Genomic DNA, 20,024 nt, shown 5'->3' with positions numbered 1-20,024 from the left:
TTTTATACATCCTCTCGCATAGCAAGAAATGAAAGCAATTGTTTCATGCAAAAAAGTTTGAAACAGCACAATTCAGGCAATGAGTATTTGATTAATGCATAGAATTGAAAGTTAAGCATGCAATGAATTTAGCTCAACAAAATCCACCCATAAGACAGGAAACGAGAGTGCGCGGGAAGGAATAAAGCCTTTTAATGGCAATTCGACCCTTTATCCTTTTACAAGACCTTGTTCCACAGAAGCATCCATCATCTGCAGATACACAATCACCAATAAATCCCAGACAAGCTTTTCCTTCTGTCTGACACGCAGTCAGCACAGAAAGTGAGATGTTTTACAGTCAACCCACAACCATGTAAAGAATCCCTCTAGGGTGAGGGCTGGAACAATGCTGCCTCTTTGCCCTACGTGGGACATGGAAACACATCTTTACAGTGTGGCCACCATGCGCACACATGGGGAAGGTAGCGTTCAAGCGTGATAACCTCTAATAGCTCTCAGAGGGCCATCTTGGGTCCAGATGTGATGGCTTTCGGATTGAATCCGATTCTTAAAATATGTGGCCACTGGTATTGTTCAAAGTGTACAAAAAACTACATCAAGTGAGATTTTCTATTAACGATCTGTGGGTCACAGTTATCTGTTAATGCATGTCCCCACCAAATGTGGGAGGAATGCGGAGTACTAAAAATGGTTCATTAGGATCAGAGGTTAACTCAGCTGACCCGTGACCTTTGTGTTAATGTACTCCACGGGAAGCCGGATTTGGCAGGGCTATCGCAGTTACAGGTCACTGGTGACCACGCGTTTTTCAGAAACACTCAATGACAGAGGGAGAACAAAACAAGAAGGGAATGATTGAAATACGGACCATTTGGGGAGCTGTTGCTTTTGAGGACGACAAAGAGAAAAGACAAAAATCTGTGGAGGAAGCGAGTGATTTAGGGAGATGTCTTGGCACTCAAACCTTCTGAGAGTAGAAAGAAGAGCGCAAAGAGGAAGCGATGGCCGAGGATGTGGCAGCATTGTTTCATCTGGGATAACAGGCAGCTGCTTGGCCCTCGAACACCTCCTGGCAGACGAGAAGAAAAGAGGGAAGGAGACACGGGGGAGGTGGAGGTCAGGGTACGGGAGTCAGTGCTGACTCAGATGTACAAAAGGTCGTGTTATGAACTCGTTTGTTAACCTCTACATTCTGAATGGGGCGGGGGGGGGGGGGGGGACTGGGGCCTGGGAATAGTTTTGCAAGAGTGGCTCTTATCCAGCCATAACTTAACAGAAGACAGCTAAGTGTAGAGTAAGAAATAGCTCTTGCAGCTCTCGTTTTCTCCTCACCAGTCTTTGTCAAGAAGACATTTTTCCTTACCTGCTGTCTCTACTGCACCAGTCAATAGACAATCCTCAACCTGGATATTTCTTTCCATTCCTTCCCTAGTTTATTTGCGCCATCCTCATGGCGGTGTTTTGATGAAGGGAACCTGGACTGACATTGATTGGGGTGGAAATGTGTGGCAGCAGGCCGCGTGTCAAAGCCCCCTCAGGTGTTGAGGCAGTGGCAGTTGTCAGGCCTACAACCAGCTGAGATGCTAACAAGCGCATCCGAGCTCAAATGTAAGGATATTAATAACAGCAGCTGACTTAAGGCAGGCTGCTTTTCAGAGCCACATTAGCGCTGGCCTTTATTGAAACTGTCACTGCATCAAGCCACAGATCAATAGTTGCATCTACTGAGCTTCATGGATCACAAAGCAAACATATAATACGGTATTCTAGGCAAGTAAAGTCTGATTTAGTTAATACATTATGGGTGCCCAGATGTGCTTTTTAAATGGAGTTCTTCACTTCAATCAGTCAAAACTTGCATACTAGTGTCAAGAAGATCCAAAATTTCAAATCCAAATGACAAAGTTTTCCCCTTTGAATTAGCTCCCCGGGATTCTAACTCACTCAGGCCTCAGGTAACAAAACAATCACGGCTCAGGTTACGAATGTCACATGACCAAATGAGCAAATTCAGAAAACAGGCGAGGGACATTCATTGGGCTTGGCTTCATTTTTAGTTGACAGCAATTGGCAAAATGGCCGCCCCCTGAAGGACATTCATTGGGCTTGGCATCATTTTTAGTTGACAGTAAGTGGCAAAATGGCCGCCCCCTAAAATAGGTGGATTTTGCAGCTTCATTCATATTCCACAAACGTAACATTAATCAAAATGCCATGTTTCGACTAGTGGGGCCGCATCCAACATTTTTTTGTATCTTTGGCGTACATGATTAGATTGGTGACTTGAGCCTATCTTTCTGTGATGTTTCTCTTGCTTCTCGATGAGACCCTAGGCACAGACGATTTGATTTCACTTAAGACCGTGAGGTCACACATTGTCACATGTCGCCCACCTTGTGGGATTTAATGGATGCCAGAAATATCGAGGCACAGCTGCGGAGCCTCCTCTGCGAGATTGCGGTAGAAGGTCTAATCTATCCAACATCGTCCCTCCACTTATGGGGTGACTCTGTCTAGCCCATGTGACAATCTGTGACCTCATGGCCTTAACTGAAATCAGTTAATCTGTGCCTAGGGTGTCCTAGAGAAGGAAAGCCAAGTGAAATCAGGAGAAAAGTCACAACCCAACGCGTTTGCAGACACAACCAGGGGCGGAGCCATGGGTGGGCCTGGGTGTGCACGGACCACACCAGACTCAATACACAATATACAGTATAAACAGAGACAAAAGAGAAGGGGAAAATGTGTGAATGATGTAATAAAGTATTCGGGGTTTTGCTTCAATGTATTTTTTCTCGATAGTGTTTTATTTTGAGTGGTGGCGGATGTCTGGTACCTTGCCGGTCTAATCCTGCCTGCAGAAGCTAGCATTCCGGGTGCCAAAGTTCACCTCTTTGGCAGAAAAGGAGCCTAAAGCCAGGTACACACACACACTGAGAAAGAGAAGATTTTGCATAATGTAGTTACCAGATAAGCCAAGAGTCAGCGTAGCTTCTTGTCTTTCTTCTTGTTCTGCTTTTCACTTTTCTTGTGCGTTGGAGGAGGGAAAACAAGTTGTCGTGCACTGTATCGTACTATCAAGCCGATCCTCAAATCTCTTCGTGAAAAAAATCTCTCTAATGCAACTCTTAAATCCTCACTGATTGCTCTTTCAAACTACACTGTCTGTCTATAAAACAAGGGCACGGTTAGAGGAAATGAAAGCACAAGCCAAAAAGAGGTGACCGCTATGTGATTTTCTCAAGCACTGTTCTAACAATGTACCCATATGATAGCAATTTAACAGTCTGCAGAATAATAAGACAACATCTACAATCAAAGCAAACTGTCAATTACCAAGAGTACAAGGACAATCACACTAAATCTGAACCATCAACTTCTCCATTACGCCTGTCTTCACATAGGGTCATATTCTCCAGTGTGCATAGAGAGCTTTGCGCTTTTCTTGCTGCGATTGACTTACTGTATGTCCATCATTTACGCAGCTTCGTGCCAGACGCGCAAGCTAAAAATATGGGTGTTATGATTTCAGCACATTTCCTCTCATATGCTTTGGAGGCTATATCTCCCCGGGAAGGTGGAAAATCATATTACTCTTGAACTTTGGATGCAGTTACAGTAATCCCTGGCTATATCGCAGCTCACTTTTTGTGGTTTCAATACGTTACGGACTTTTTTCAAATTGTACTTATGTTGTGTACTGTTGACAACCCCTCAACCTTATATTCTCATTTGGGTTAGGGTTACAGGTCAAAACCACCTTTTAAAGGCTTACACACATTTAATGTCATAGATACTTTGTGCACCTCTCATGCATATATTTTGTGCATGAAACGTGCTATATAAATAAAACTGCCTTGCCTTGCCTAATGTAGCATCCGAGACAGTAACACAATTGACTCGCTATGCATGACAAATCAACCAATGCTTAATACAACGGGCAAATTAATGAAACAGTTGGATTGAGCCCTGCTATTGGCTGTACCTCACCTCGACCCGGAAGCGAGCTGTGATAGGCTCCAGCATAGCCACCATAGTGAGAATGAGTGGAACTGAAAATGCATGGATGGAGTTGGATTAAGTAGATAGGTTTTAGCTTTCTTTCCTTTGGGAAAATTATTATTATGGTTATTATGAACGTGGACCCATACTTGCAGTTATTTGCATTTTTTAAAATATTTTTGTCAATATTTTAAAAATGATTTTAAATAAAAATTTTTTTTTTTTTTTTTTTTTTGTGGATTTCATTTTGACTTAAGGATGAATGAAGTCTCAACAGTGACCACTAACCACCCTTGCTTTTTTTCAGATAAATCAAGTGATACCAACCTTGGATAATGCATTCATTTTTGCAGAAACATGCCCTTTCATGACAAATGAATAGAAAGGGAAAAGCCTTTGCTATTATATTTTGATTTTAGCTTGCTACCATTGTTTAAAGGTGAAAGATTCACAACATAAGTGTCTTAGGCAGGCATTACTGTATTGCATTCAGACATTAATGTACACATAAAGTACAGTGATGGTAGTGAAAAGTGCATTTGCGCCTTGAGTGTGCTTTTGGTTTTTAGTACTTAAGTGCTGTTAGGTTTATTGTTTATTGCCCTTGAAAAAAAATAGAAATATGACATGGTGGTGACCGGACAGCAAGGTTATGCACTTTATGTTGTTATAACGCTGGGTCAACTTGTATCTGCAGGTGGTAACATAAAAGCTAAAGAGGTGCAGTCATTTTTGTGTTCCAGACACAACATTTTATTACAATTAAATATTTTTCTACAGGAGTCTCAGAAGCAAGAATTTGCGTTAAATCTTGGAAATTAATACAAACTAAGGCTACTTTAGGGCAAACAACCTATTAGCCACACAAACTTAGTCGCCAAGTGTCTCGGACAATAATTGCAAGAGGGCAATTACTACAAACAATACGTACACTGCATTTTAGCATAGTAAGTACACAGCTCAGACCATAGGCTGTAATTTGTAGCTCCATAACAGGTCTTTCTTTGCTATAGCGGCATGCACTACATTTAAGTAGATCATCCAAACAATTTGTATTTATTATTATTATTAACCATAAATTAAACCTCTTGGTTTTTAAAAAATCAGTACCAGAGTAAAACATCTTTGTATTATCCGCAATTAGAACTGATTTTAAGATTTCAGACACCTGGCTTAAGAATGGGTAGGATCTGAACACTGAAAACATCCCATAATAGTATTGTTCCCCCGTTCCTTTTGTGATCATTGAGTTCAAATTCAGTATAAGATCAGTATAATGTCCCTTCCTTGCATCCCGAATTCCTTGATCAACTATTTTGGCAGCAAGATCAGGTCCCACACTGACAAAAATCTGTTGGCATTGTTTACATTAATCATATTGCAATTAAGTGCTGCGTGTATAGAGTTGAACCACAATGTTGTATTTAAAACAAAGGGTTTTAATTCCAATAGACAAAAGAGCAATATATTTTTCAATACATTTGGTTTGTGCTTACCTACGCTAGCAATTTAGTTTATATTAAAGACCAAAGCAGCCACTTGGCAAATACAACATACCTACAAGTTTGTGACTTACGTTGGGAAGGGTCAGCTACATGTTTACTGTACCTGCACACTTCAAAGTCATGAAGGCGTAAAGATCCTGGAGCTTAGTCAGATAAGCAGCAATTCACCTTCCCAGCGGGACAAATGATAGGCTGCATTCTGCCGTTGTTTTTGGCAGTGGCGACCAAGCGTCACAAGATGATGGAAGAGGTAAGGTGGACACAGTAGTGCACTGTCATTGTGCAACTACCTCTGCTGTTGTAGGTCATCACATAGGAAGATAAGACTGATGAATCAATAGTAGAATGTGGGGGATGAGGAAAAGGCCAACACAGTTGTCCTGCAGTTTCATACTTGCATTGTGCTTTAAAAATAAAACTGCCCATCACACTAGATAAGAACTTACACAATAAGGAAAAAATAGTTCTAGTAGTAAGAAGCCAGTGGTGGAGAATGAAGAAGATAAGTATGCATTAAATGTTTGAAGAATTACACAAAAACTCCATTCTCGGTTAAAGTGGATGTTAACCCCAAATTTTTATTTACAAGGATGTTTTATGCAAGTCCACTAGTTGAAACACAGCGTTCTGATTAACATTGTTTGTGGAATATGAGTTAAGCAGTACAATCCATCTCAGGGGGCGGCCATTTTGTCTCTTGTGTCGCCTGAAAATGACATCACAGCCACTCAGGGCTTAGGTAACAACCAGTCATAGCTCAGCTTCAGAAAACAGGTGAGCTGACCTTAAAAACCTGGGGCTGTGTAATAGGTGTATTTATAGGTATATTACACAACTATATTGTGTAAATATTATAGTTTGATGCTCGTACTTTTATAGACCGAAATGGCATCCAAAGTTTTTACTTTCAAAGAAGAGTAGATGGGTGAGGGTGAACTTGATTTTGAGGTTTAACAAGTTTCCCATTTCATGCCATGCGAAAGTGCTGCGTGCATGCGAGTCCATTGAACCGATGCTCTAAAAATTCACAAGCCAAACCTGATCTGTGAACACACACTTATACTTTCCTAAGAGGAAAGAGTGTTTTTACTACATCATCGCTATACACAGGTGTAGTAGACATTAGACTTATTCAATGCCTGCTTATTGTCTGAATGAGAAAGCTACACGGTTCATGATGCATGATAATGGCCATATTTTACAGCATATGCCGTGACTGAAAAGGCACTGAAAATGTAGGACCACTGCTTTTGCAGCCATTGAGGATCGATTTTCTTTTCAGTGTCTGAGGTGTAGCACTCATCCCAGATAAGACTCTTGACTAAAATGGGAGTGAGGAGGCACAAACTATTAAACACTCCCACAAACTGCTGTTATTTTATAATCCTGGTGGAAACTTATCTCTAAATTATGGTATTTATACAGTATTTGCTGATAGTGCTTGACATCTGTTTGCCTTGACCTCGGTTAAGCTTAAAGTATATATACATTATTTGCTGATAGTGCCTGGCATGTGTTTGTCTTGACTGGGTTCAGTGTAAAGGTGCCTCAGTACTTTTTGCAATAATTTCCCTTTGCCTCATCCCCATCCGAAGAGGGAGACATAAAATTCCTGCCTTGATCTCTGAGAGGTTTCAGGGGGAAAGTTCTCTGTAAATCCAGGCCCTCCCTTATTTATATTTGTGTCAGAGGTCCTTTCTTTGACTCTGGTGGTTGTCCTATGTATCACTTCAGTTGTGGGTCAATCATCCATTACCAAGAGCTGCTAGCCTTGAGCTTTGGAATTATTTACAGACATACCAAACTTATCACTGATGTCTGGAGCCTTTAAAAGCTCGTGAGGCCTACCTTTCATTTGGGAATTTTCTGTTACAGCTCACACTATGCTCCTAATTACAAATTGTAGGCTGTCTAATAAGAAGATATAGCAAAAATGTGCGCTCAAAGTAACTCAAGATAGCGCATCAAGATAAAGGCACACATTTTCTGATATTCACTCAGGAACCATTAGTGCAAACAGACGTGCCGAGTGTCAAGAGTTCAATGGAGATACCTGGGCTCAGTTCACTCTGATTTGTTGTGATGGGAAGACATTTGCAAACACATGTTCAAGCTTAACTCCAGTTAATGGTCTCCCTTATGGTCTAAAACCGGAGGTAGCCCATCCAGGATGTATTTCGATGGCGAGCACTTCCAGTAAGCGATGCACCAATTGCCTGGATTGCTTGGCATCCACGAGACAAGAAATTAAACCCCAGAGTTCATTGAGAGGTTCTTGAACATAACAATAGGGACATTTTAGAGCTCTTCATACGAGGTACATTTTTGAAGTTAAAATGAGTCCGTGTTGGAGGCTGTGACTTCACTTTCCCCTCCTAAGTGTATTAAGTCCCACTGCAGATACTATTTGGCAACTCCTTCAAATTGGATGTTGAAGGATGCCACAAGAAACCAAAATACCGATTGTGTTACTTATAATAAACGCAACTGCTGAACTGTTTTTGACATCACATATAAATGCAGTTGCCTTCTTCTGAATGTAGCTCAACAAAGAGAAGCAAAATGCGTAAAAGCATACAACCAGTCTGCAGTTTTTGAAAAGACTTGTATGAAATGGAACTGACATTTCTCTCCAACGTGCCAACATCTCCCCCGCTTGTGCGATACCAATCACATTTAAACCAATGTGATTACTTCCCAATACGAAATGTCACAGAAACTTTTAATTAAGTTGAGGCTATAATTAAAAAGGGAGGGGCACACTCCATTAATAGTTGTACGCCCCTCTGCCAGTGTGACATGAGGTCACTCCAATCAAAGCACTTGATTATTGTTCCTTTTCAGGGTTTTGTTTTACCGTAAAAAAAATATATGTAGTATTTGCCTGTTACAGCCCACGTTGAGTCGTGGCCGTTGAGTTGGTGTGCGGGTGCTCTTCGCTGATTGGTGGCCTTCGTCCCCAGTTCAGCCATCCAATCAGAGCAGGGGAGGGTAACCAATTTAGTGATTGCTTTCAGGTGTTGCACCAGCAATTAGTTAAGAGGGACTTGGTTGCTGGTGGACAGAACGGCTACGGGTGATGTAATCGGTTCTTGTTTGTTGTGTTGAGTACTGCTGTCTCTTTAGTGCACATTCTTCGCCATAAACTTAATCCGTCCCTTTTCTAAGACCACTCTAGCCATTCGTTTTTGCCATAACCTCAACAATTCGTTAATCAATCCATTTTATCCGTTTGTGTGTGCACTAGGGCAGTCGGGATTCGGGGGTCACTCTATTTTGTTTTCATGTGGCCAGATTTTTATTAGAGCACCTTTTTTATTTTCATCTTTCCAATTCTCACACCTATGTTAGACCCCTCCCCCTTGCCATCTTGAGGAGGGGTCGTGACATTGCCCATACAGTGAGCATCAATTTGAAAGCAGAGTTTTTAATTGCAATAAAAAACAAAACCCAGAGAAAACCTTACATTGCCAGCAACAACACAATTAGGTTAGTGATTTGTTTCCCATACAGTGCACATAACATTATGTAGGCAGAGAAGCTAGAAGTGTAAGTCACAGTGGCTCTTCATTTTTTAAGCGTTCAAGTAGAATCGCCTGCAGGCTTACTCAATCTTTGCAGTGTATTGGATTCAAACAAATGGCAAAGTACTTTGCAATCCTTCTGACTTTCTCCAGGAATACTCTTGGCTTACTTGGAAAGAAAGATTAGTAAAAGACACTACATCCCACATGGACTCTGAGTGGTTTTCTTCCCTATCAAAGTGCCCACAACTGGGTAATTGTCTTTTCATCGAGGCTCTTAAAGGAAATGGGAACAAACTCCTCTCCTACTATTGGGTTATTTGTTCCTTCTTTCAATCGGATAAAAGAATAACATTCTAAGAAGCCTCTCTCTTTGCTCTTAAATGAGGTTGACTGAAGAACTCCTTCTTCAACGGAAGAGACAGGCAGCTAAGTGTCTGCAAATTGTTTTTCTGATTCTGTTACCTTTAGTACCCCAGTTTGCGCATGAATATAATTTGCTTTTTTTTTAATCAATGCATGCTATCAATCTCAATTTGTATTTATACAAATCTGTTGACAGGTGTCTTAATAGCGATCAAGATTACAACATGAACAACACAATATTGGCCCTTAAAACCTTTTTTTTTTATGGAGGAGAAAAAAATCAGCATGTTTTGAGGGGGCGGTCCTATCTCATGCAAATGAGCCACATCTTGCCTTCCTCTACCGTGGCGTGTGCTCAACCCCAGAGTTTTAAAACCAAGCACCAGTGATGCCAGCTTTGCGACTTTTTATCACTATATTTAGAAAACAATCACGGCCCTCTAACAACTAGCTTTCGCGACGAGCAACAAAAGCTTATCTGGTGTGACTGAAGATTGGTTGGGACTTTGAGACTCCCTCCCACCTACATTTAGAACAGCTGATATTATACCTTTGAGGACAAAATTGTGCTAATGCAAAGCTGCCACTGGCTGATTTTCCAACTTCTGGCTGAATCTTTCACATCCCGAGTTGAGGGTGTTTCCTACTTATTGTCAGGTTGCGGGTTCTGTTTCTGTCTGACTTCGATCCAATCGACCCAAATCTGTATAAGGACATGGGAAATTAGTTAATTTGATGGATACATATTCAAGTTATTTCAGTTCTTATCAAATACAATGCATCATCGCTTGCATTCAAAGTTGACCTCTTTTAGAATAATTTTATACTTACCAAGCTGTCATCAGCACCAGTGCATCTCCCATAGGCCGATACTTCCAGAAAATTTTTATGGATTTGACAGCATTACTTTATGACCTGTGGCTTACACATTCAGCAAAGTTTTGGAATCTTCACAGACATACGTAAATGGAAAGTATTTCAACTGAATATTGCCTATATATGCATGTTTGCAATTAGACAGATATAGCATCAGAAATGCACCATCTTTTCACAGCTCGCATAACTCCTGACCTTCCGTTTGTATTCCTCTCAGTTTTTACAGCGCACCCAAACCAGACAGTGAGTGAATGCAGGACATCTGTGTTTGGTTAGCTGTATTTAATTAGGCTAATTACTTGATTTCTTTCTTTTCAACACATTTGTCATGACTTGTTGACACGTTGTAATGCCTAAACACCAACGGTGTTTTGTAGCACAGAAAACACTGCCCGATCACTGTGTTGCTATATCATTGTATTATTTCCAAGGTCTTGCTTCCTACTGTTATTTTTCTTAGAAAATGTCTGCTTTCATGAACATTTCTATTCAAATAGTCTCCATAAAACACAGTTTAGTCAGCTAAGAAATAAGATAATTGCAAGAATATCAAATATGAAAAGTACAGATGAGCAGAACCTTCCTCATGTTTCTTCATTCATAGGTAACATGAAGTATGAAATAAATTATAACTGTTTGAGGATGTCTCCGTCATTTTTAGGTAGTTTAGACACAAGATATTCCCATAGAGCAACTATACCTTGGCCAGGATTGGGATTATTATTTAGTGCTGCTGCAACTCCAGTGGGTGTTTTAAAGCCACTTACTGGAAACGTAAGAAAACTTTCAAAAATCAGCAGGAATAGGTTTAAACACAAACCAACAATAAAGGCCAGCAGAGCATTTATTCAGTGGAAACTTTAATTTCAATCGTGACACGCATGCAAGATAATATTTGAAAACTGTGGCAAGCTCTCTGTGGATATGAAAGAAAACTTTTGGGCCAAAAAAGAGAGACAGCCCGGATGAAATTATTTTGTGTAGGCTTCAACAAATCATCTTGTGATAAGCGCAAGCTAGTCCAAGCAGTTATTCTGAACAGATAAAAATATGACTGTTCAGCCGTCAATGTATGCCAAAGTTCAAACTGAAAACCTCACTCTTACATTTTGTATTTGCAATCTTGCAACTCCAGTTTCAGTTTAAACGTTTTCCAAAATTTAGACAACTCTTGGAGGTTATATAAATGTGTGTATTTTACTTTAAGGAGAAAAACAATAGAATCATATACAGTAAAAGGTCTCCCTTTTTTTTTACAATTCACTTACATTCCTCAAAAGGTCAAAAGTTCATATGATTTAGATGTAAACCAAAAACAAAGACCCGTGGAGCATATAGCTTGGGAAAACTCTAATTCAATCATGACACCGGATTGGTCACCAGCCAGTGTCTGGAAATGTTGGCTCATTCATCTGTGTCTACTACATAGTCTTTCTTTTAAAAAAAAAAAAAAAAAGTCATAATTTTCAATGCTTTCAGCACTATCATGTTGAAGTTAAAGGGTATGTAGAGCTGCAGTGTTAGCACAGATTAACATTAGCTAAAAGCTAGTGTTGCCACCTTGGATTTGTGGGAAAAAAAAAGGGACACTCGACCAAATCTTTGGGGCGAGTAATTTTTTCTGGTATATCCACAATTTGCTCTTAGACGGCACTGATAATTTCATGGGGGTCCTCATAAAATTCCAACAGTCCATATTTAACGCCGTCTTCTGTGTGGAAGTATTGAACTGTATATGGATAGAGTTTAGCGTTGCCTGAGTTTGATGTGTCAGAACAGTAAAAAAATATGGTGCATCTTGCAGTTCTGTGGTTAAATCCTCCTGGCTGTATGGAGCTAAGACATTTTGAACCAAAGCCTAACTTTTTGTTCTTCCACATGATTTTTTTGTGGCAATAATAGAATCACTAAAGATCTCCACAAATACTTTATTGCCACAACCCGTTGATAAATAGCTGTGGCCGTGTTTCGCTCCATGGTGCACACTGGTAAGCTCTGCCACTGCAATCTTCTTCTGGCGAACATTTTTTGGGTCAGTGGCTGCCTGTTTTCATTTGTTTGATTCCACAACTTGATTCTTTTTTGTTTTTGCGCGGTTTTCCAAGGCGTTTTTTTCCCTTCATATTTTATGACGTTTTTAAGCCGGACACAAAGCGCAAGTGGCAGAAAAATGGTCTTCCTGCAGTTGGCCATATCCGTTCAAACTCAGTGTCGCCCAGTGAGGACTGTAACGACTATATCAGTTTTTTTTTTGTGCTGGTGGCTTAAATGATTTGCTCCATCAATCATGCGGGTTAGGATATCATTAGTTGCTGATGTGAAAATAATAGTGGACTCTGTGTATGTAGCTAAAATGTAACAATATGACATCTACAGCCCTGATGTTTGCTCAGCTATTGTTTTATTGTGTTATGATTAGAGCATCCCTCCATTGTCCTACACTGTTTGGAGACGAATATTTACGGAGCACAAAGCATCCTTTTCTGCACATTAGAGTAATTCTGAGTCACGTAAATATTTTTCAACGTTGTCATTTACATGAACAACATATGAAGCTTTTGGAAAAACCTGAAGGAATTGTATTTATGTTTTAACTCTGTCAATGTAATAAGTGCATCCTTAGCATGTCAATTTCTGTCTGTTTCTATCTGCATCACAGCCCCAGAAAAATCCCATCAACCCTCTCTGCAATTATCCAACAGAGTGAGGAAGCAGCAGTTTGATTTAGCAGACTGTGAGAACTGCCATTATCTATTATCTTTGATCCAGCGATGATTTATATTGCATCCATGCAAATCCTTGAGTACCGCTACGAGCCCCCCAGTTTCCTCGCACACTTTCTCTTTCATTCATGTCTGTTTTGACCTCTCCTTCTTTCTCCACATGCTAATATCTCATCTTCCCTCCAGAGCAAGAGGCCCCTGACCCAGAGTCGACAACCGCAGATGTTGGAATGAAGCGAGAGGAAGGCCTGTTTCATAATATGAAGATGAAAACTAAGATAGTGTTTGATTGCCCTCACTATTCCGTTCAAATGAAGACGGAGAGAAGAGAATGCAGGCTTTTTCTCCAAGGATTCTCCCACAAAGCAAATCATTTCACACATGATTGCAGCATGTATGGTTACGTACAACACACGGGGGGGCAGCTGTTCACTAGAGCCTGGGGGAAATAAATCCATAATAAATCACATTTTTAGTGGTGTAATTAATGTATCCAAGTAATAAAAGCAACACAATGCCTGGACTAGAGCATGTTGATATTCATCCCAACATACTTGAATTAACATAACGCGTGGCGGCCTAGACTCAAACTCAAATATATGCTAATACAACTTCCTGGCCAGGGAAGGAGAGCCCTCGAAAGACAGGAATTGAGTCAAAACCGTTGACGCACTCAAAACATTCAGTAGCCACAAGACCTTCCTTCCTGCCTCTCCCCAAAGGCGACCCAGCATGCTGTGCTGTTCCAGTAATTGAGTGAGTAATGGACTTATTCCACTGAGTGGTTCTCTGGGTGTACTCAATACAGAGAATGTAAATCCTGTGGCAAATGGTAGATTAGAGAGGAGAAAACCCATCAGGGGAATAAATACATGCAAAAAAGGAAGTACACAAAAAATACAAGCCCATACTACAAATTCATTTGGGGCCACAGGCTGAGCTGTTTCAACGGAGCCCTCTGATGAACACCCTTGAAGGCTTCTCTGCTGTTTGTGGTTGGACGGCGGGATATCCTGTCGACATTGCTCACCTCTTGTTTGCCATCCTTGCTTGTCTGCATTACAGAACACTGGAGTCATGCCACGCATTCCATCAGCAGGGGACACTGATCGGATTAATCCCTTCCCTCAAAATGCACCATGCAGCCAAGATTTCCTAACAGCTTACATCATTTTTCCTTGAATTTATTTCTGGTCGCAGTCTCCAGTGTTTTGTTGCCTTCAAATAGTTCTCCATTACTACACACCTTAATAAAAACTCTTCCATTTGCTAACCATTTCACATTTGTCCACACAGATTTATTTACATGAATTGATTTTCTTTTATTCAAATTTCCGCTCCTGTTTCTTCCGCTCTGTTTCAGTTCCAGCTGTGTGGGCCCTGTTGACCACACACTTCACTGGACAAATTGACTAATTTGAAATAATGCCTCTCCTCAAAACAAAACATTCTGTCCAGATCCGCTCACAATTAGCAGTCCGCGGCCAGATAGCCTCAAGTGAAAATAAGCCACCTCAAGTCAAAACAAACACGAGCAGGAGCAAAAATCTTTTGCGAGCCGCCAAGTGAAATATTTTTGGGACGTCTTGTCATGCAGAGGCTACAATGAGATGGTAGCAGTGATCTCATCAGCTAAATATTGTTTTTACCATGTCGTCTTCAGGCTCTTTTACCCTTGTTCCGCACACACAAATGGGGTGTATTCCTTAAACCACGGTTATAAATTAGGGTTTTTGTGGGAGCCCTTTGCTAGGGGCTGGAAAGGAGGGTGGCGGTGGCCAGGGGCCAATTAAAATACAGATGTCTGACTGTCGGTGTAATTCCATTCAGCCATGATTTACATTTAGAACAGTCACCCTCGGCCTGCCACTCAGCACTTGCTAAGGAAATCGAAGCTGACTCCAACCTAATGAGAAAAGTGAACCTACCGAACTTTTACTAGACCCGTCTGAAAGGGGTCCTGCAACTTTGGCCACATTATGGACGTGCTTTGTGCTAATCACCTTGTCATTGACAGTGGAGACTGGTAGGGGCTCCAGCAAGAACATTTAGATGATGGCCTTGAAATTCTGCGCTTACTTAAAGCCCCTCGGAAAAAATATTGTGCCTTCAGTGTAAGAACTGAGTTCCTTTTATGATTACTTTTAAATCAAATGTAGTCAATAGCTAGATCGTAGAATTCCAGTGCATCTGTTAAAGCTGTTGACGGTGGTCAACCATGAATTATTACATAGCCAATTTGTCCCAGAAACTCATGAAATTGTTCTTTCCCCACAAATTGTAAAGCCAAATCATTTCCCCCCCACATCATTTGCACATACCACATGACCAAAAATATCTGTGATTATGTGTTAAGTGGAAATTCAACTTTGTGGAACAGTTCCCAAACATGAAGTAAAGTTTGACAGCATTAAGTCACAGCATTGTTTCAGTCTTTGCAAGGCTGCGAAAAGTCATTTAGGAACATGCAACCATGATTTTCCAGCCATCTTCCATACCACTTCTTCTCTCTTGGGTTGCGGGTATGACGGAAGCCATCAGAGCTTACGTCGGGTGAGAGGTGGGGTACACCCTGGACTGGTCACCAGCCAATCACAGGGCACGTATAGACAAACAACCATTCTCACCTAAGGATAATTTAGATTAAGTACACTTATTTTACATATTGATGGAAACAGTATATGCTCCACCGCCTTACGTCAGTGCTGTCATAGTTAAAAAAAAAAAAAGAAAAAAAGACATAATAATGCCCAACTCAAGCTCTTTTGACTTTGGTTTTGCAAAGAGAGGTCAGTGCAGCAGTAACTTATAATTCATTCTGTGGTAAATTCTCTCCAGTACAACACACAAAAAGAAAAATATATGTAACAATCGGCTCCTGAAGACTATGTGAGTGGGCACATTTCATGGTGTGATTTCTTTATAGGCTGACAAAACTAAAACAAGAATAGTGTACCTGAAATGCCTCCATATCTGAGTTCCAGTACAGATTTCTTCATCCTCAGAACTCCTCCGCAAGGCAGGAGTAGCTTGCTGGAGTTGACCGCTGTTCTTCGTCTCATCACAACTGAAGTAGATCTTGTGCATGTCTGACATGAAATGCCAGCCCATTTTCAATAAATAGAAATATTTGCAATGTTGTCATACACCATAGAAAGACAATAAAGGATTTCCTATTCTAATATATATTGCTGCTCAAATTTTTTTTTACTCATTTTTACTCATTTACTTTTACATCTACTTTTTACCCATCAACCTCTTTATGCGAGGATTATAAAAACACTTTCGCTATTCACTAATGGTTATATTCTCCCATTCGCAATTACGTAATTTTCTTATGTGCGCCGATGCTCCCGTCAAGGCTTCTTACACACATACCATGCGTAACATGGGAAGCCACGCAAAGTCAAAGAAGAGGTCAATGACCCATTGAATTCTGAGGATTCGTGCACATTTTTGGCATTTTCCTGAGGTGTGAATTACACATAAATCTATTTGGAAAATTTGCCACACTAAATGCGAAACAAAGTCAACCGGATCCGGAAGTTATACTGATCGTAGCCAATGACGTATGTGCGGCTCATCTGCAGCCTACTTTGAAGGAGCACGTGTTTTAGCATTCAATTTTTTATAAATCCAACAGAAGTAATTTTATCTGAATACCGTGATCATGACGCAAGCAATGCAAGGAGTAAATAAAAAATGTAAACATAATTCTTGGCCCACTATTAAGATGACTGTAGTTCTTTGTGATCGGCGCTTCAACTCCAAGCCCCGGCAACATGTGGAAATGGTCCTTAGAGGTGAAGAAAAAAAGAAGCTGGTGCTGATCATTTTTTTTTCACTAATTAATATGATATATTGTCAATGTTTCACCTTAATTGTAATGTAGTAGGAACACATTGAAATGTTGGACAGTCAGTGAGCTTATATGGGCCAGGTGTCACCCAAGACAGCCATACCGTACATTATCATAAATAACGCTAACCTTAACCCTATTCTGATGAAACAGCATTTTTCCTAACTTAATCTGCATTTGTGCCTTATTTCAGATAGGTGCATGGTGCGGACCACTATGGCTAGTCAAAAAGTACAGAATTTAGGTGTCAAGTCTTCATGTACATGGTATGAATTGCCTCGTGAGAATATTCTTTACCACAAAAGCATACATAGAAGAACCTGCCATTGTAATCAAACAATAAAATATCACAGAAATAATAAAAAATACCTAATTGTGACAGTTAATTTTGATTTTGAAGTTAAGTGTTTAATTCTGTCTCATGGAGGTAAGAAGGCGCCTGCGCGGGCCCCTTGCTAGACATCCTGCTGCAGTCAGAGGCTCTTGAAAAATGGCAGCAACAAACAAAGGAAGGTTGACTCTTCCTTATCAGTCCAAAAATTCCCACATTCAATGCATGTTGTCATGATGCAGGCGCTAGCCATTCTTCTCTGGCTCATCCAGGTTGGATAAACAGGATAGATAATATATATGCACAATGCAGACAGGAAACAGACACTTGCCCATTTTTCTCCAAGGAGTTCATTTGGACCACAAAGCATTCTCTACTGTCCATCATCAGAATGTGTGAGTGATGCTCAAAAACAAAGGAAATGCATAATGCAGTTGGAATTCTGAGCTCGCCTATATTCAATTCCCCTGCCCTAAACCCCTGATATAAATCATATGAGGCTTCCACATGAGAACAAAGAGGGGAGACTTTACAGTATTTTCTCCTCCATTATGAGGGGATGGCCCTTTTTTAACAATCCACCAAGAGTTACACAGAAAACCTTTTTTGAAGCCTTTTTGATTCTTCCGCATTTAACTCCCCAAGTCTCCACAAACATGCCGAAATTATATCTTGTAAATGTTCCTTGGGTTGCACATTCCTGTATGTGGATAGTTAGTTGGATTCACACCAGCAGGCAACTAGTCTTTGCGGATCAAGGCGGGGAACAGCCTCATAGCACAAACCAAGTATAATATAATTTGACCCTTCACATGAAGAATCAAGGCCAGTGTTGGCATAGTAGGCCACATCTGAGCCCTCGGTGGCGGGACTTTTCCCCTTCTCTGCTGTCCTTGCTCAGCGGTGTGGAGCAGCTGTAATGAACGGAAAGCAACTGTGGTAAGAAAAAGCGCCTGAAAGGAGGGGGGGGAAACTTCTGAGACTAGCCTTGTCTCTTATAAAAGTGTGATCAAACATGCTCATTGCCAAGAAAAGAAAATATTATTCTTTGGAAAGCAGAATAGGGTGAAGGGGGGGGGGGAGAGGAGACCTTGTTAGGTGCCAATTTAGTCCTCCAATGAAATGTTTCTGATCCGCTTTCAGGGATCGTTGTGTAAAATTGAAAACAAATGTGCAGCTTCTGACGAACCACCCCTTCATGGATCTTTCTGCTTTTTGCAGCTTTTTATTTTTACTGCCCCCACTTTTTCGGAGTTAATTTAGGCAGCTCTCAAAGACGGAAACTTGCATTCCTCACCCCACCAGAAGACGGCCATTCCAAAACATACATTAGCTCCAAACAAGTACACACAGGATTTCTCTCATCTTAGCCAAAGTCAGATGTGGGGTGCGCAAACAAACATAACCATCCATGGAAACAAACGTTTCATCATGTAGCATGCGTGAGAATAATGGAAAGCTGGCACCACTCCACTCCTACAGTTCCATAAATTTGAACGGGTACCAACACAACTCATAAATAAAATTCCACTTTTTGGACATGGTATAAGTACGGTTCGAACTAAGGTTCGATAATTGATTGAACGAGATTCACCAATTCCATGTGACAACTGCATGTGAATGCCAGCATGTCATTTAAAAAAAAATACAGTAGAGTAGTCGGACGATTGAAAGCAGTTTTTTTGTTTGTCATCATTTTTGAAATCATTTTTCAAGCGTGATGATCAGAAGCTGGCATTGCCGTGCGGCGACGCCAATCTGAATGCATCTTACGCAAACACACATTTCACTTGAATGCAGAGGCACAGAGAACCTAGACACTGCTGACTCAGCAGGGCGGTGTGACGAGGTATATGCTCAGAGGCAGAGACACGTGCACAGGGAGCACAAGGAGGTTCAGAGCGCAGCAGGATGACATCATCCCCGGGGCACTGATGACTCTGTGACCTCCTCCTCCTCCTCCAGAAGGCTGAGCCGCCTGCCGAACAGATGCAAAGCAGACTGTTTTCCCACACAGCCTCCTCTGTGTGACTACTGTTCTTACTTGGTCTGCGGTATAACTCACGTCGGGAAAAGACGAAGCAACCACGCCTAGCAGTGCTCACTATTAGTCTGTGTTATCATTACCTTATGATTCCAATTACCGGTTAACTTACGCAAAGGTCAAGTACCAGAAGGGCAGACGAGATGTGGGGGAGTTTACAAGGCTGTATGTACAGTATGTGTGTGTGAAGGGAGACGGGGAGGAAAAGTCTGGTGGGGATGGAAAGGTGAGATAGAAACTTATCGAAGCATCATTTCATTGTTCCATTGACAATCCTCTTGCGCCTTTTGTGACCTTCAACAATGCCATTGTTCTCCTCTATGGAGGGATGACAGCGACGCGTACGTTATGCGTTGAACTCACCGTTCCAGCACAATAAATCGCAAAGAAAAGATACCTCCGCTCAAATATTGACATTTCATTACATGTTTTTTTTTCCCCCCGTTTTACTCACTCAGCCTTGTTTATAGAGCAGCACCGTCACAGCTTAATTGAATGTTTGGTGACTTCAAAACAAAGGCATGAAAGAGTGTTAGAGAATAAGGTAATCGGCTTAGGTAGACTCAAACTTGACTGAAGGTTTGTACAATCCCGCGAGTCTTGACTTGAAGGCAGAATACAGGAACTCAGTAGCCAAAAGATGGAAACTCTAAAACCGCCAATGTCATTGTTCACCATGGTACACTCTAAAAACAGTTGGGTTAAAAATAACACAATTTGGGGTCAAAAATGGACCGATCCACTAACTGGGTCAACTTGACCCACGTTCTTGCATTGTTTTGTACAAAACA

At 41.0% G+C, this 20,024-nt stretch overlaps 1 long non-coding RNA gene across 1 annotated transcript; it reads left to right on the top strand.

The window, feature by feature from the left end:
* The first annotated feature begins 8,552 nt into the window (after positions 1–8,552).
* Positions 8,553–13,441, top strand: LOC147127942 (uncharacterized). Its single transcript, XR_015084057.1, has 4 exons — positions 8,553–8,591; positions 9,188–9,287; positions 12,936–13,010; positions 13,186–13,441. It is a non-coding gene; the product is annotated as an uncharacterized LOC147127942 (long non-coding RNA).
* Positions 13,442–20,024: the final 6,583 nt, after the last annotated feature.

Source organism: Filicampus tigris, chromosome 20 (genome assembly GCF_054856515.1).
Source record: "Filicampus tigris isolate MCC_2025a chromosome 20, RoL_Ftig_1.0, whole genome shotgun sequence".
Taxonomy (NCBI): domain Eukaryota; kingdom Metazoa; phylum Chordata; class Actinopteri; order Syngnathiformes; family Syngnathidae; genus Filicampus; species Filicampus tigris.
This window is presented reverse-complemented; position numbering and strand designations above follow the sequence as displayed.